This window comes from Lepidochelys kempii, chromosome 5 (genome assembly GCF_965140265.1).
Source record: "Lepidochelys kempii isolate rLepKem1 chromosome 5, rLepKem1.hap2, whole genome shotgun sequence".
Classification (NCBI taxonomy): Eukaryota; Metazoa; Chordata; order Testudines; family Cheloniidae; genus Lepidochelys; species Lepidochelys kempii.
In genome coordinates this window covers 45,870,996-45,884,590 of record NC_133260.1, presented here as the reverse complement: position 1 = coordinate 45,884,590, position 13,595 = coordinate 45,870,996, and the positions used below count along the sequence as shown (strand labels likewise).

General features: G+C 41.4%; 1 protein-coding gene across 6 annotated transcripts in view; it reads right to left on the bottom strand.

Moving 5' to 3' along the window:
• The window catches only part of LHFPL2 (LHFPL tetraspan subfamily member 2), a 195,017-nt gene that overhangs the window by 4,473 nt on the left and 176,949 nt on the right, over positions 1–13,595 (bottom strand). The gene's annotated exons all lie outside the window — the stretch shown is intronic.

Here is a 13,595-nt window from a genome sequence, read left to right as displayed (position 1 = left end):
CCCCAACCATATGTTTAGCATATCTGGCACTTAAATACACTTTGCAATGCCGGCTACAAAAGTCCCATGCAAATGCCTGTTCTCACTTTCTGGTGATATTGTAAATAGGAAGTGGGCAACATTATCCCTGCAAATGTAAACAAACTTGTTTGTCTTAGGGATTGGCTGAACAAGAAGTAGGACTGAGTGGACTTGTTGGCTCTAAAGTTTGGCAATTTTTTGTTTTTGAGTGCAGTTATATAACAAAAAAAATCTACATTTGTAAGTTGTATTTTCACGATAAAGAGATTGCACGACAGTACGTGTATGAGGTGAACTGAAAAATACTATATCATTTTCACAGTGCAAATATTTGTAACAACATGAGCAGTATACACTTTGTATTCTGTGTTGTAACTGAAATCAGTATATTTGAAAATGTACAAAAACATCCAAAATACTGAATAAATTTCAATTGGTAGTCTGTTTAACAGTGCGATTAAAACTGCCGTTAATCGCGATTAATTTTTTCGAGTTAATCACATGAATTAACTGCAATTAATCAACAGTCCTACTAAGAAAGGGTATTTTCTTTCAAATTATTTTTTTAATTTTGCTTGGCATGGCACTATGAACATGCAGGATGTTTTTGTTCAATTATGTGTAGCAAATTTATTAAACTGCAAATATCAATAATGAGATTTTAAATATTACCTGATTTTTTCTGTACAGTAACTAACTCATTTAAAGTCATCCCGGTTAATCTTGTCACGTTGCTGCTCCATTAGGGAACATGCTCGTGTAAAGTTGTGCAATGCTCCCTTATAATGTCCTTTGGCAGCCGCCTGCTTTGTCCACTGCTTGACGAAAGAGCAGCCCATTGGAGCTAGCTGGTGGGGGCTTGGAACCAGCATGGACCGGCAGCCCCGCTATCAGCTCCCCATTCCCTACGCCGGCAGCCGTCTAGCAGGCTAGCAACTGTCAGCAGTTCAGCTGTCCCTACCCCCACTGCCATGTGCTGCTCCCCAGAGCCTCCTGCTTGCTGTGTGGGGAGAGGAGGGAAGGGCGCGCTAATTTCAGGGTGTCCCCCTCCCCTGCTTACTCCATTTCCATAGAGCGGGGGGAGGGGCAATGACAGGGCTCAGGATGGAGGGAGTTTGCTGGCAGCAGCTGCTGTCTCAACTTGCTGATCTACTTAAAAAGGCAGTGTACTTAGTGTGATGTCAGCGTACTTAAAGGGGCAATGCACATCTCTCTCACACACACGGTGTGTGTCTCCATCTGCCATGCTGTCTCCCCTCCCTCCATGCTGCCTTGTAGAGTGTGAGGCTACATTAACAACAGTGTGTTAACCCTTGAGGGCTCAGCTGATTGCTAGTTAATCATTTAGCAGCAAGGCATTCCCTGGGAAATACCCCACCCTCTGACTTCACCACCTCGACCAAGCTTCACAATCATCATCGCTGTGTACCAGTATTAAATAGCTTGTTTAAAACTTACAGTGTGTGCGCGCGTAGTCTTTTGTCTGGTGAAAAAATTTCCCCAGAACCTAAACCCTCTTCCCCCCCCTTTACATTAATTCTCATGGGGAAATTGGATTCTGACATCATTTTGCTTAAAGTTGCATTTTTCAGAAACATAACTACAACATTAAGCGAGGACTTACTGTGTGCCTTTTGGGAAAGACAAGTTGTAAACAGTGCTATCACTGTAAAAGTGAATCCAGAGAAAGTTTAGTTTTCCACCTACCTCCAGCATTAATTCATTCCTATATTTCTTCCAACCCTGAAATTTCCACTAAGTTATAAATCACAGCCAGTCTTTGTTTATTCCTCAGTAAATCTTCAGTGCAAGAACAGATGTAAGGACTAGTCCCTCTCACATTCAATTCAGTTAATATTTTACATGCTTTAGTTTACATTAGATTTTCTTAATTATTGTTGAAAGAAATTCAACCAGCTGTGAAAACTCTCCCTCAGTGAAAATAAACTACAGTTCCCAGGTTTTTAAACCATTGAATATATGACAATAAAATGTCTATAAATGTCAGTTGCATCACAAAAGAAAGTCCTTCATGAAGCATTTGTTAAATAATGATGTGAGAGCTATTGCATGAATGAACTGTAAACTTATTATTCCTCGGGGTAGTGAAATCTCCCAGTGAATGATGGCCATTCTTAGTGAAGGGATTTCTTCCCCATTGTATACGCAATAAGAAACAATGACAAATTTTATGTAGTGCTTCCTGTCTGGTGCCCTTGGTACATCGAGTATAAAGTAGTGCTTAATCTTAGGCAGATCTGGATAAGCTGTGCTTTCATCATGCTGAGCCCACCAACCATTTCAGACTAAACACCAACAATTCCCCTCCTTTAGTCACCTGCACTTTCCTGTTCAATGTGTAACCAGATGACTAAACAGTATTTCTTCTTATTGTACAACTAATGTGTCGCAGTTGCTATATCTTTTAGTGATCAACAGCAAAAGGTTCACTAATCATGATTTTCAAATAGTGTCTAAGCAGCCAACACCATGTGAGTTTCTAAAACTGCATCAATACTTTGTTTATATGCCCTAGCAAGAACTTTTAACTACACATTTGATGTCTAGACCATTCTGCACCAATATTTAATTTACATCTATCTCCACCTACTGGAAGAAGAGCCCCTGAAAATGATAAAATTGTTTCTTGGCATACATTTCTCAGATCTGAGGAATTCCTACCCGAAGCTCATGCTGCTGAAGCTGTTGTACTGTTCTTGTGTGTACTCTGCCTGGATTTTATGGAAAACCAAATACCAATTTGGTCTCTTCCTCTGAGGTTTTAGCCTTAATGTCTCTGCCACTTTGAACACCTCAACCAAAATCTGGTTTAATACACAATGCTACAATAGTTTGCTTTAGCTGATCTCAAATAAATGGCCTAATCCTGAAAGGTGCTGAGCACCCTCAACTCCCATAGCACTACCAGTCACCTTGCTTTAAGGGGAGAGCAGATTTCTGAAAAAGAAAGATAAAGTTGACTATAACAATTAACTGAACTGGGACTGTCTTGGAAAAAACTGTGAAGGGTCAGTTTTCTCTGCTTGCTAAAAACAGGTAAGCTGTCATGTCCCAGACTGGTATTACCAACACTCAAGCAAGTAAAAATTCTTAAGGTGTTTTCCCCTGCCAAATCACCTTTCATTCAATTTCAGTAAACATGTAACATATAAGACATTTCCTCAAGAGTTCCACCGCTTCCTTATTTTTAAGACATATCAATGTTTACCATCCTTAACGACTTTAATATTAATGTCTGTGTCCCAATTGTAGGAAAGCTTAATAAATGTTTATTTATTTTAAATGTATAGCTATGACAAAATAGAGCTCTTTAATGTCACATAGAGGCACTTCATGCCATATATTACAGCATAAAAAGCTATTGGCCAGCCAAAGAGATCCATCTCTGATCTCTCCCAGCTAAGGCGGCTGTAGGGGTAGCAGGTTCAGGTGGGTAGAGAGTCGGAAGAGTCTCTCATGTTGTTTCCTTTTGCTTATCTGAAGCAGTAGTGGTTAACTATTCTACAGACCTACTGCCTTGACTGCTCCTGCTGGTTAAGAATCCAGGAAAATTGTGACAAAAATACAAAAGAACAAGTAAAAGAAACATAGATGAACCAGGAAGAGCCAATATCCCACTTATTCCTTAGTAGACAGGGTGGCTTAGTAGTCTAGCATCAGGGTTCAAATATTTGGTGTCTCTAGAAATAAAATCCTGGCAGGGTCAACAGAGAACCTTGTCCTTCCAAGTTAAGTTGAATGGCATGCAATTCAATACAAAGGGTATTTCAGATAAAAACTTTCACACTAGAAGTCCTGACCCCATGTATTGTTACAAAACCACATGAGAGCATGCACAAAACCAGCCTCAGCATTACGAAAATATGTGTATGGCCATGCTGAGAAAAGCAAAAATACGTATTAACGTCTCCCCCTCCTCCATGAAATGAACATAGGGTCAGTGCAGGATCAGTTCAGATGCTCATCCAACCCTTTGATACCAAAACTAAACCCTACAACTAGAGACACACACTCAGCTGCCCATCCCATCTAGATGCAGCCTGGACAGCAGCTTCTAGCAACCAGGAGGGGGGGAAGGCAGCTGCCTGTTAATTAAGCCCCACAGTGTCCATGCCTGGTATGCCCTTTTTGCAAGTTAATTTAAATGTTTCTACATTTGGAGGAGGAGAAAAACGGCCTTTTCTTTGGTTATCTTCCATTGCCACTCAACTCTGCAATGTAGTTGCATAGCTCGCAGCTCCCACACCATTGCATTTGCTCTGCTTCCTTGATTTGCATTCTGAGGGATAGGCCCTGGGACACACATGGTGCTCCTGCACTGTGAGCATCAAGGATATGGAAGAAAGGAAGTACGAATGGGCAGAGAAGGCGGGGAGGGATTCAATGGAGGGAGACAGGAGAAACAACATTGGGGCCATTAGCAGTATTCTGAACTGGATGGTTGAGAGGTAGGAGCCTTCTTATCACAGCATTTCCAGAGGTTTGTGTACGTTCCCCTCACCTGACACAATGTACTTCTATTCGTGCAGCACAGCACACTACTGGCCTCTGCATCATGTAAATTCAGTGGTTTCCATGGTTAAATTTGTGGTCTTGGTTTATTGATTTGTATCTCAGACAAACAGAGGCAGTCACACGTGAACAAAAAGCAATTGCAGACTAGTCTGCGGCCAGATCGTCAACCAGAAAAATTACTCAGAAAACGGTAAATTCTCATTAAACATTAATTTCCCACACCAGCCTCCACACTGCAGCATGAGGGCCCTGATATTTCTTAATAAGCAACCTGTTTGATGGTGAAGTTTCTTTTTCATGCTAATGCCAAACACCCATTTACTGCAATTAGTTTGAAAACAACCATTAAAATATTATCCAATGCCATGATGCTGAGAAGGGATAAAGCTCAATGGGAGCTGTGGGTACCCAGCAGCCCGGTAGCACCTAGGACCAGAACCCCACTGTTCTAGGTTCTGTACAATCACAGAACAAAAAGAAGGTCCCTGCCTCAAGAGCTTACAATCTAAGTGTAAGACAAGAGAAAAACAGATGGATACAGACAGTTAGGGAAGTACAAGGAAACAATGAGACAGTATTGGCCAGTGTCACAGGCAGTGGTATCAGCATCCCAGGTTTTTTAATAGACATGATGCAAAAGAAGAATTTTAAGGCGGAATTTGCAGGAGGATAATGAGAGAGATGTATGGAGGTTTCTGAGGAGCTCCTCCCGAGTGTGAGGGGCAATATGGGAGAAAGCACAAAGGTGTCAGAAACTTTAACAAGTTTCAGATGAAGGCTGCCATCATGGGCTGATCAGAAGCAGGAGATGACATACTGATAGTGAATGTGAGATGGTAGGTAGAGTGGGGATAGGCTGTGACAGCTCTTGAAATCAAACATAAATAGCTTATATAAGTAGCCACTGGAGGGATGAGATTGTCAAAATGACGGGTTAGGAAAATGATGTTTGCAGCAGAATTCTGAATGGATATGAATAAGGAAAGATTGCATTTGTCAAGGCCCAAGAGAAGGACATTGCAGTGACTGAGATGGGGTACTTTGTTGAGAGTTTTAGCTGTGTGAATGGATAGGAAAATATCTAGGATGTTACACAGAAAGAATCAGCAAGATTTAGATACAGCATGAATATGAGGACCTAGAAAGACGTCTGAGTCAAAGATGATGCCCAGAAAATTGTAGGATGGGAAGGGAAGGCAAGCTCAGGGGAGAGGGAAGGTCACATCATATTTTGTCAGTTTTCTCTTGGAAGAAATTGGCGAGAGACTGTGTGGAGAAAGAAATGGAGATAGGGGCATGGCTGAGGCTGAGGAGTGAGTCACAGATTGTGAAAAGGTGGCTGAGATTGAGGACATGGGATTTAATAAAGTTGGAGATGTAGAGTGGCTTAGCTAAGGAGATGGCAAAACTGAAGGAGGAAAGAATAAATTTGTACTGGAGGAAGTCAGTCTGGTCACAGGCTCTCCACCAAAAATACTCTACAATGTGAGAGCAGAAGCAGCCAGAGCTCCAAGCCTACTAAGCCTGGCTTAGGTCACAAGTCAAACCTCTGCCTTCCTTAGTACCTGTGCCAAAACCTATCTGCTGTTGCCATGACTCTTCCACCCAAGAGCACAGCCAGCCAGAAAATGTAGCTATTTCTATGTAAAGTCATAAACAACACCTTTCTTTCCTTCCCAAGATCAGCATATCACCCTGAGAGTGCTCTCCAGCTCTATACATATAGCTAACGGAGCCTTGCACTGTAGTACCAGGCACAGGATTTCAATCCAGGACTCCTGGTTGTTGGTATCTAATACTACTTTCAAAGTGCACAGTACTGTTTTCAAACCACAGATTCATAAGTACACAGGTTGCACTTAAAACGTATCTATCAGCTTGAAATTTTTTAGCAGCTTGAGAAGTGGGGTGGGAGGAGGTATTGGTTCATATTCTCTCTGTATATATAAAGTCTGCTGCAGTTTCCACGATATGCATCTGATGAAGTGAGCTGTAGCTCACGAAAGCTTATGCTCTAATAAATTGGTTAGTCTCTAAGGTGCCACAAGTACTCCTTTTCTTTTTGCGAATACAGACTAACACGGCTGTTACTCTGAAACCTATAATAGGGAGTATCAGTAAAAACAGCATTAGCTTTCAAACCCCCTAACAGCAGCCCTGTTTTAAAAAACTATATGAGTGAAACTTTTTTAGTAAAGTATTTAAATTGAACTGTAAAGCAAATTTTTAAAAAGATGTCTAGGGTGACTCGAGCATACATTTACATCCACAGAGAATAGCAACAAAAGAGCACAGGCTCTTGGTTTCTTGTCTAAATCTGCCCTCTCCATAGACTAAAAACTGTTCTAACCCTGACATTTTGGAATCTGGCTTCAATTAAATATTAAGTCTGCACTATACAGATTTATGAGCAAACTCAATAAATAAGATTAAAGCATTTAAATATTTGTTAGTCATAGAAGAACAAAGCTCAAATTTGAGTTCTATAATTTTGTCAGCATAATCAAATCAAGCAACAATGATCTTCACTCCAAGACTAACCTGGCTACAAGATTAAGTAAATATTAATGATGATTTTTTTTAAAAAAAATCAGCTATTTACACCCTTATCCTAGTGTATTTGTCTAGCTGCCAGTCTCCAAGATACACAGTACAGCATGTAATTCTGGAAAGTAAAAACTGATTCCCATTCTGAAGCTGAGTTTCCTCTGAAAAAGTCTTTTGTGTTCTTGTGATAATTTACAGCTTCAAGTTAACATCCAAATTGCCTCTGCACATGTAGATTTGCAAGAAGAAATGTACAGGCTAGTTGAAAACTTATCTTAATGTGTCTGTCTCCGTTACCATTTCATACAATATTTTTAATCTCCTTGTTAAAAAATTTGTTTATACAAATTTTTCTTCGTCAAATTTCTTTTTCGTTATCATTTGCCAACTTCGTGTCACCCTCCCATTGGGATGTCACAAACCAGAGATGAGGGTTATGAGGGAAACTTATGTACTACAGTCCATTCAGGGAGAGGACTACAAACAAAACTAGAAAGCTCAAAGCTACAATACTCTCCGCACCACAGCCAGGAAACCTGTGCACATACAATGAGTGCTCTGATTTAAGACTCTTTGATATAAGTCTATTTCAACCAAGAGTACTGCCTCATAGTTAATTGGGGGATTTTACCCTGAAATCTGCCTGAAATCTCTGCCTGAATAACACTTGCTTATCAAACTCAAAATCTCTGGCTTCCAAAAGAAGCCTTAAGAAGTGGAAAAGGCCACTTCATTATTTAGATTGCTTCTACTCAGAAAATATACTGTAGTTTAACATCATCCATTCTATATTTGGATGATCTAAAAGCAAACACTCCACCCCACCTCCGAACACAAAAACAAAAAACTCTAGGTTGCTGCATAAAATTATCAGTACCCACAGAGCATAATGTATTTTTGTGAAACTGAATCTCTTGAAAAAGACATAGCAATGTTTTGCACATTAGTGTTGCAATCTTCCCCCTTCTCCTTTGGTTAAGAATTTTTTTTTTTCCTGAAGACACAGAAACTGTGATAAACTTGTTACTCAGGATTTTGATACAGTTCAGTTGACGCAGGCTACCATTGTGGAAAAACAGCAATTTGATTAACAAACTTCAGCACTAATTTGTCACAGTGTGTGCTAGTCAGCATTTGGGGTAAGATCTGAACTGCAGCAGAACAGCCGTTTTTTGGTGACGTAAAGCAGATCCCCTGGCCTGACCTCGGAAAACAACCCCTTAGGAATGTAGTTACCCTGCTGTTTATTTGGATAAGTGGAGGCGCACTATTTAATTCTGACAGAGTCTCCCATGCAGCTGCTGTTGTGCTATATTAAACACAGTGTATATTAACAAAGCCAATTTCCATTGCAAATCCTGAAACTATCTTCTCATTCCCTAAAGAAATTGTGAAAAATCTCTGAACTTGAGGAAACAGGAAATTAACCAGATGTGATCAGTGAGGTGGCAATGTAGCAAGTTCCCAAGGAACAGAGCTACACTACTGCATTATTTTAAAAGAGGAGAAAGAAAAAAGGGTAAGAATGTGTGAAGGGATCATTCGCCCATAAAAGCTTGGGGAGGTTCCATCAGCACTAATGGTATTGACTGCATTCATCCCCTGCATACCGATGGGAGATTAGATCTCTAGCCCCAAAGGTATTTAACCAACTAGAAAAAGTAAACTTGCCTCCATTACTCAATGTCACACTTGCACTCTGTCAAAACATAAATGGCACACATCTGGAGGTTTTTCTGTCTAGAATACATGCACAAATCAGCAATCTCAATTTAGCCCCAAGAGACCACGCATCAGGACTTTTTTTCAGACACATTGGGTTTTCCCACATAAACAATGTCTGTGAAGGACTCCACCAACCTGCAATTAACAAGTTCTTCTGCTCCTGCTAATCACTCAGGTACTGAGCAGTCAACTGACAAAGAATCTGCAGTATAGCCTCCTGCTCAGCAGCTCTGGCTCTAGACAATACTTCAATTATAATTTATAAATGATCTACTTATATTTAAAGCTGATTATATCAAAACTGTGTGGGGCTTTGAGACTGGTGAACCCAGTCACAGAAATCCAAATCTGAGAGGAAAAAGGTAGGGGAATTACTGGACAAAACCTTACAGTATTCCAAGCCCTGAATGAAGATTCTTAACGAGAAGAAACAAGCTAAATTATCTGGAGCACTGTGAAATGACCAGTCCCTCAGACTTTTGTGCACAGCAGATCTCTCTGAATCTAGAGATAAAACTAAGAAGGATCCTGCTATTGTTTGTATTTTAATTCTGTTCCAAATCCAGACTAAAGACTTTTGTGTAGATAGACCATTACAGCATTTCCCTGAAGGGGTCCACCATGTTCCATCAGCAAATTAAAGGGACTTGAAAAATGGTATTTCTTTCTGAAAATGCTGTAACTGTTACTGTAACCCACAGCCCCTATATTTATTGTAACTGACAGAGATTAGAGGGGGAAAATTATTCCCACTCTCCCACCCCCCGACGCCACTGTGCGTATAGTCAGTGTCACACTTTTGTTCCTGGTGCATACCTTCTCCAGGTCTGCAAGAAGGTGTTCACTGGTAACAGCAGAGGACAGACAGCAAGAAGCAGGCAGGTGTGTGGACACTGGACAGCAAGAAAGGGGAGAGTATGAGGCGCAGCAGTCCTGAACACCTTTGGTGATGTTAATCACCAAAAGACCCTTCTAAACATAAAATAGGGAAAGAAAAAGCCCATAACAATTTCAAAGAATCAGTCAATGTAAAAAAAACCCCACATTGACAGTGTCCATTTAACTCATAAAACTGAGCTCAGGCTTACAAAGGCAGAGTGGAGACTTAGAGGACTGTTGAAGGGGAAGCTGCTATACAAAATGCTACTCAGCTGCTATGCAAAATGCTACTCAGCAGATTAGTGGGAAGGAGAGACCCACTAATTAATTCCAGACTAGTGGAGTCACATGCAGATACAAATACATCTGGAACAGCTTCCACCTGAGACAAGAGACTGACATGTTTAAAATGGTGGCCAGGCAAATTCTCGAAACTGCTTAGACTGTTTACCTTTATAAAGTCCTTACCCCATGTGACTATCAGAAGAAAAAGAAATACCTTCACAGTTCCCTTCTTCAAAACAGACTGACCAAGAGAATAAACTCTCTTAACTTTCAGGCCTAACTAAGCTAATCCTTTTGTTCATGAAGGCTACCCCTTGATTATGAATACGGCAAGTTTTTCTTTATTTAGATCCAAATCTGTGTAAGCTCACTAATCATTCAAAACAGAGCTAGGATGGGAGGAGGGGGGACAGATGTGGAAATGGTGTTGAGACTGCAGGGGTGTGTGTCTGAGAGATGGAAGAGAAGGCTAATAATCAGGATACAGTGTGCTACAATGAGAGTGAAATATGCACTGCCACTACTAAATTAAACTAAAGTAAATCAGAGTGCTTGTAATCCTCCATGGGGGTTGTTTTGTCAGAATGACAGCAAGGCAGGTGCTGCTTGCATGGCTTTGGCTACTGGTACAATAACTCCTCATTTAACGTCCTCCCACTTAACGTTGTTTCAAAGTTACATCGCTGCTCCATTAGGGAACATGCTCGTGTAAAGTTGTGCAATGCTCCCTTACAACGTCATTTGGCTGCCTGCACAAGTTCCTCTTCTCCGCCTCCTCCCCCTCCCTCCCAGCGCTTCCCCCACCACCAAACAGCTGTTTGGCAGCACTTAGGACTTTCTGGGAGGAGGGGAAGAGGCAGGGATGCGGCATGCTCCGCAGAGGAGGTGGAGTGGGGGTGGGAAGAGGTGGGCCTGGAATGGAGCGGGGATGGGAAGAGGCAGGCCTGGAGCATCCCCCGGCAAAGTTGGTGCCTGTTCTTCTGGGGGGGGGAGCTGCTGCTGCGCAAGGTGCTTCCTAGCATCCTTGCCTGCAGCAGGCTGTGCATGTGTGGGGTGAGCCAGGGGCACCTCCCAACCACAGTACAGTATATAATGCCTTTTGTCTGCCTCCCAAAAATTTCCTTGGAACTTAACCCCCCACATTTACATTAAATCTTATGGGAAAATTGGATTCATTTAACATTATTTCACTTAAAGTTGCATTTTTCAGGAACATAACTACAACGTTAAGTGAGGAGTTACTGTACAATGTAACTCTCTTCTCTGTCACACTTGTTTCGTGGCCTGCAACCCATTCTTTTAACAATAAAAGGTGTGTGTAAGCACCCACTCTCCATCGCCTTTTAACACTGTGGTTAGACTCCCTGTTAGTTGAGGAGAAGAAAATTGGAAGCAAACTGATGATTTAAAAAAAGACCCAACCCCTCTCACGGGTTGCAGAAGTAAATGGGTGCATGGACCAGCCTTGCTGCGCTTCAGAATGGTTCAGTGAGAGTAGTAGCCCTCCTGGTAGAGTCAAGATTAAACGTCACATCCATGAAAACTGAAGAGTTTACAAGATTTCAGCAATACAAAAAAAAATGTATTAAGTACGACTTGGGCGCTGTATAAATAATGATTAAGTACTCCCACCACTACTACTAATTTCCCCTCATTCATTCCAACCCTTCTCATGGGAGTGGAACCCTAAGGATTTAAACTTTCTCTTGCTTCACAAGTTCCTCTTGAGATCCTGACAACATAGGTATCTTACCCTCTTTCCCATGGAGAACCTGCTGGGATGCCTTTGAAGCTATCAACTTAGCTCCTTAATTAATAGGAGTTGTTGCTATTGAACAACTCAAAGCATTCCAGCTTTCCTCTTTCATAAGCTGACTATGCTGCCCCCACACCCCCAATCTTTCCAGCCCATGGCAACACAGGAAGGAATACAAGGAGAGGATTGTGATCCACATCTCCTGCACAACAGACACAACCACTAATCTAGCCACCAGTCTCAATTTTAGATTAGTTTTCACTCTGGCCTACTGGGGCAAAATGGAGCATTCAATATTTTTGAAGATTAAGAAGCCTTGAGAATAAGTAGAGTGCTGTCTGCTGCCATTAAGTACTATTTTGCCATAAAATCTGTGATAAATTAGTAACTAAACATTCAGTTTCTACTGTGGATGATAGATTCAGGATGTTCTTTAGTTATGAGTGGAAATACAGGACCTATGGCTCTCTGACCACAAGTCAACCTGAATTATTCTGTCCATAGAAGCAAAGGAAAGCAACAACGGATGTTTCACAACACTAGATATAACCCTTCCCACCACTGCAACCCTGGTGCATGCCAGCCCCCTTACTAGTATATACAAGTTGTATCCTGCTCATTTGAAAAGTGAAAAGCACATGCCCGTCATGCTAGTTAGGGATGGCTAAATCAATATGTAGATTTTCTTAAAAAATCTAGAAGGCCTATGGGTTGGTTCTCTATTGTGAAATGGCCCTGTGACACAGCACCAGTATTGTAAAGTGGGTCCAAACAGAACCCCAGGAGTATTCTATTCCTCCGCTATAAGGTTCCTTCACTGGTCCACAACTCCTGGAGTAGCTCTTCTTCAGACCACCTTCCAGCCGCAGAGCGGGGTGGGAGGACAGACAGACAGAAGGAGGGAGTACGGTTAGGGGAAGCAGAGTGTAAGCTATACCAGCTAAGGCTGCTTTACCAGACATCAAAGAGTGATGGCCCAGACTATGAGAAGAATAAAGGGGTGGCTCAAAGCCCCATTGTTTCCTCCCACTGCCACTTGCATTTCCTATACCAAGAGCAAGAACAAAGCAACTAACTGACAGTCAGGCCCTCAGAGTTAACAGAGATGCTTTAAACTATTTCTTGTTTTTAATTTCAATGAAATATCTTCAGTGGTTATAAACTACATTTATAGTTTTTTATAAATATATATACTATATTTATAGTTTAAATAGTCCCCTGCAGTGTTTGCACCCTACATGTTACAATAGGTTAGACTATGGTTACGTCTACGCAGCAACTAAACATCTGCGGCTGGCCCAGGTCAGCTGTCTCAGGCTTGCAGGACTCAGTCTCTGGTGCTGTAAAATTGCTGTGTAGACATTTGGGCTCAGCCTGGAGACTGAATGTCTACACTGCAATGTTAGCCCTACCGCCCAATTCCCATGAGCCTGAGTCAGTTGACCGAGGCCAACCGCGGCCATGCCATGGATCTTTTATTCCAACGTAGACGTAACCCTATGAGATCTGGAAGTGAAATTCACTATTCTATTATCCTTGTCCTAATGTTTAAAACAGGGCAGTCAGAACTGTATTACCAAAAATCTTAGAAGAAAAAACAAGGGTTTTAAAAAGTGCCCCATTACCCCTTTAGCTTGGCTATTGGATTCTGGTATTCATGCGCGGCAAGATAAAATGTTATTCAATGGAAAAAAAAAATCACTCAATGCAACCCTATTAAAGAGCCTAGAGCTATTCTATAATTTATAAGCTACATTTCCTAGGAGTGAAAACAAAATAATATCACTGCCAAACCTAATCAGTGAAGACTGAAAGTGTATAATCTGCTGGGTCTCCAGTGACACAG